Source organism: Otolemur garnettii, unplaced genomic scaffold, assembly GCF_000181295.1.
Source record: "Otolemur garnettii isolate 467f Iridium unplaced genomic scaffold, OtoGar3 scaffold00001, whole genome shotgun sequence".
Lineage (NCBI taxonomy): Eukaryota > Metazoa > Chordata > Mammalia > Primates > Galagidae > Otolemur > Otolemur garnettii.
This window is the reverse complement of record NW_003852396.1, coordinates 60,630,712-60,635,244: the sequence shown is the minus strand read 5'-3', so window position 1 is coordinate 60,635,244 and position 4,533 is coordinate 60,630,712. Positions and strand designations below refer to the sequence as shown.

The window sequence follows — 4,533 nt, the reverse complement described above, 5'->3', positions numbered from 1 at the left end:
TCAAAAAACACACACGGAAGGGCAAAATCTGGTGTCTTTTTAAGTTTCATGTTATTGTCCATAACAATTCGAGGAGGCCGCCATAAACCTGCTCTTCCCCACCACTTCAAAGGTGCCCATCCAGTCCGGGTCACCCGGCTGACTCCCGAGTGCCGTGGCCGCCTGTAAACTAGCGGGAGGAGGGGGGAGGCGCAACTCCGCGCCCCGATGCGGGGAGAGGCGGAGTCACTAGGGCGCGGTGGGTACGGGCCGGAGTGCAGATCCGGCAGCGACTCCGCGACGCTGGGAGTGGGAGCTGGACGCTGTCAGGTAAGGCCCACAGTGCGAGGCGGCCGAGCCCGGGTCTCCGTCCGAGCACCCCGGGCGCAGCGCGGCCCCTCCGCGCGTCGGCCCCGCGCGCCCTGCTGGGCTGGAGACAGAGGCGGAGACGCCCGGGCTGCCTTTGTTCGCTAGGGAGGAAAATCGGGGCACCCCTCTCCGCGGGCTCTGCCTTCCATTCCCTCCGGAGATATCTTCTCCGGCCCCTCACCACCTTCCTTGGGGAGGAAGAAAAGGCCAACTTCCATAATGACGGCCGTTCTTATTTTCTCTGGAGGTCTATATTTGGAATTTTAAAACGCAGAGATCAGGACTGAAATAGACAACTCAAGTACGGTGCGACTGAGCTAATGAGGCAAAAGTCTCAGTCCCCGGAGGCTTATTAAGTCAAAATTTTGAGGACGCACCTGGGAAAAGACACGAAGGGTAGAAAAGCTGTGGCCGTTTTCTTCCGCAGGGCAAGTTGGAACCTTCGCCTTTAAAGGCCTTAAGCGAGGAGGGGAAAGGCAGGGGGCTGAGGCTGGCGAAGCAAAGTGGTTACAGCTTTGTGAGGCCCAAGAAATCTACGCGTAGGTAAAATGGAGGACGGTTAGGAGGGAGAGGCAAGTGAAGGAAGCTTCAATTATGCAGATGTTCCTGGGCAGACCTAGTCTTTTGTTTCTTGTAAGATAAATTTGTAATTTATTATTAGCGTGGAATGGGATAGGCCTTGGTTTTAGGTGCTAGAAATAGGTACAATGTGCATGTCCTTGCTTATGGGAGGTTAGTAAAGAGTTTCCTTAAAGAATGATCTGTGGGGCCAGCTCTTGGCAGGAGCCTGAAGTTTCTCCCTTCTTTGTTGACGTTGTCTGGGTCTCCGGGTTTGTTTTTTAAGTGGTGTTTTGCTTTCAGCTTTAGGGTTGGGCGCACCCTTCCTAGAGACTGGCAGTTTACAGTGATCTGGCGATGTGTAAAGGGGGAGACAAAGAGGGAATTGCCTCACTACAATCATCATTCCTAAAACTTAGTGGTGGTTTCTGTATTTTCACAGTGAAGACTGGAAACTGTTTGCTAAATATCCCATTATGTGGAGTGGCTTGGAAAACAAAACTCAAGTAAAATGAATTTTAGGCTCTGTGCCAGTAGCACAGTGGTTATGGCGCCAGCCACATCCACAAAGGCTGGCAGGTTCAAAACGACCCAAGCCAGCTAAAAACAATGACAGCTGCAACAAAAAATAGCCAGGTGTTGTGGCTGGCGTCTGTAGTCCCAGCTACTTGAGAGGCTGAGGCCAGTGAATTGCTTAAGCTCAGGAGTTTGAGGTTGCTGTGAGCTGTGATGGTACAGCACTCTACCAAGGGTGACATAGTGAGACTGTCTCAAAAATAGAAATGAATTTTAGGATGGGGACGGTGGGTTTCTGATGGCATTCATCTTTGACAGCAGCAGATACGGAGTGCCTTGAAAATTCTGGGCCATCCCTTGAAGACTCCCATCCAGACTGCCACATATGTAACCAAGACCACAAGTGCTTGAAGTTGTCTAAACACAAAGATATGTTTTTATGTATGTCCTATGTCTTTGTGATATATCTTCATTAAACCTTGACTATGCTGGCACAATGGGTTGTGGAGGCCAAGGTGGGAGGATTGCTTGAGGCCTGGAGTTCGAGACCCTGCTTCTACAAAAAATATAAAAATGAGTCAGGTTGTGGTGCACACCTGTAGTCCTAGCTACTTGGGAGGCTGAGGCAGGATGATTGCATAAGCCCAGAACTTTGAGGTTACAGTGAGTCAGGCCACTGCTCTCTAGCCTGGCTACAGAGTGAGATCTTGTCTCACAAATAAAAAAAATAAATCAATATAATTTTGGCTATCCATGGTGTAATCTCACAGGACAGGGCCATGAGTACCTAGTCCAGAGGTTCTCTTTGGAAATTTAGGAATGTGAGGTTTTGGCTCAATTTGCTTCCTCTAAGGGGAAGCACACCCCTTTGTATGTTTAAAGAGATTACAGAGTGTTTTATCCAGGCTGTAGGACCTTGGCAGCTGGTCCTAGGGAGTGGCTTTTCCATTGTGATGATGGTTTGTGTCCACCTGCTTAAGTAATTAGACCTTTAACTGAGTAACTGAGCTCAGTGGCTGCCTCAGCATGCTTGGCTACAACAGGCACTGTGTGTATCTGGAAGGGGACAGACATCCTTAGAGCAAAACCCCAAGGCCCCTAACACAGCCAATACCAGGTACCTTGTGGATTACCAACTCCTGGTAAAGAGAAGCAAGATCCATGCAATGTGGTTTTGCAAGTAACCTATTGCCTTGGGACAGGTAATTTCCTTCCCCTGGGCCTTCACTAATTTCCTTCTTTCTTTCTTTCTTTCTTTCTTTTTTTTTTTTTTTAAAGACATTGGGTTTTATTCTTAGGACACTTCTAGCCTTAAAATTCTTCTTCTAAGGCCCCAGCGTCCCAGGAGCAGTAACTCTCCTAATGGGCATCTGTGAATCTCTTGGAAACACTGCAAATGGCAAATCTCTTCTCCAGTGATCTCAGCTGAATTCACAAGACATCTCCCCACCAGAGAGTTTAAGATAGTTCTGAGCTCAAACCCAGGTTTAGATGCTATTCCACCACTCACCAGTTCAGAGGTTGCTACATTAGTTTTATACTGCTACTGAAACAAATCACCACAAGTACAGCTGCTTCCAACAACGTGCATTTATTAATCTTAACCTTTCCATACATTGAAAGTCTGACACAGGTCTCGCCAGGCTAAAACCAAGATGGCAGGGCTGTGTTCTTTTCTGGAGGCTCTGGGGGAGAATCTGCTTCTTTGCTCATTCTGGCTATTGGCAGTGTTTGTGACTGGAGGACTGAGAGGAGGACCATTCTTAGTTTCCTTAGTTAAGCTGAGATCACGTCCTTAGGTCACCTGTATGTCTTGGCTAAGGGCTTCAAAGTCAGCAATCATAGGCCAGGTGCTGTGTCTCATCCTAGCACTCTGGGAGGCCCAAAGAGGGTAGCATGCCTGAGCTCAGGTGTTCAAGACCAGATTCTGGCTCAAAACACACACACACACACACACACACACAAAACGCACTTGTGAGTTAAGTGTACCTCTTTGAACCTCTTACCTCTTTTTCTATAGGCAAATCTCTTGACAGACTCTGATGTCTTCCCTCCCTTTTTTTTTTCTTTTGCAGTTTTTGGTCAGGGCCGGGTTTGAAACCGCCACCTCCCGCATATGGAGCTGGCACCCTACTCCTTTGAGCCACAGGCACCACCCCCTTCCCCTTCCTCTTTTAATGATCCTGTGATTACATTGGGCCCACTGGAAAATGCAGAAGAATCTCTATAACCATAATCTTCAGCTGCAAAGTCATTTGCCATGGAAGGCTGCCTGTATTCACAGGTTCCAGGAATTAGGATGTGGATGTCTTTGAGGGAGAGGCATTATTCTGCCTGCCACATAAATTGGTTACATAAATTAGTTTTCCTTCTTACCCCTCAGGTTCTTCCTCTTAACGTTTATAATTGGAGGCAGAGATGAGATTTCCCATAGCATTGTCTGAGGAGTAACTCCAATTACTATACACTTAGTATAGGCTCTTGATAGCATTGCTCATCAAATGCAAGTGAAACCTGAAACAAGAATTTGCCTAATGGTTTGCATTCAGTGGCATAATCACATGGGCACTTAGAAGTAGAGCAGCTCCTGAATATTTAATCAAAACTAACAGCTTCTTTTACAGCCCTTTTGGGAGAGACAATTTCAGCTTTTATCTGGAAGTAGCCTGGCCCTTGTGCCAGGTCACTGTAGCCCAGTGGGTCTCAGTGAGGTCCCTAGACCAGCAGACTGGGGAGTGGATAGAAATGCAAATGCTTGGGCCTTGCAGCCAACCTGCTGAATTAATACTTCTAGGGCTGAGGTCTAGCAATCTGTTCACCAACCCTCCAGGCAATTCTGTTGAAGTTTGAGAACCAGTGCTATGGTTCTCTTGTATAATATTTTAATACATTAATTTCATATTTTCTTCCTGCTCCTTAGTTCCAGATTGTAAGATTCTTGAGAGTGGGGCCTTGCCTTGTTCAACAGTCACCCACGCCTGGTATCTAGCGCACACCTGCTCACCGTGGGCTCATATGTTATTGAGACTAAACCTGCTACGTGCAAATAAACACCCACCCCTGAATTCCTTGAATGTTACATCATTAATAATTTTTTTTTTTTTTTTTTTT

The 4,533-nt window shown here is 47.2% G+C and overlaps 1 protein-coding gene across 4 annotated transcripts in view; it reads left to right on the top strand.

The window, feature by feature from the left end:
• The first annotated feature begins 224 nt into the window (after nucleotides 1-224).
• CD59 (CD59 molecule (CD59 blood group)) overlaps nucleotides 225-4,533 on the top strand; it is a 23,726-nt gene continuing 19,417 nt past the window's right edge. For 3 of the 4 annotated variants that reach the window (XR_001161211.2, XM_023509053.1, XM_003781542.3), the window contains exon 1: nucleotides 225-309. The gene's annotated coding sequence lies outside the window, so the exon portion shown is untranslated. Of the gene's footprint in view, nucleotides 310-2,416; nucleotides 2,625-4,533 lie in introns of those variants that run through there. The other variant, XM_012804210.2, reaches the window with a different exon arrangement.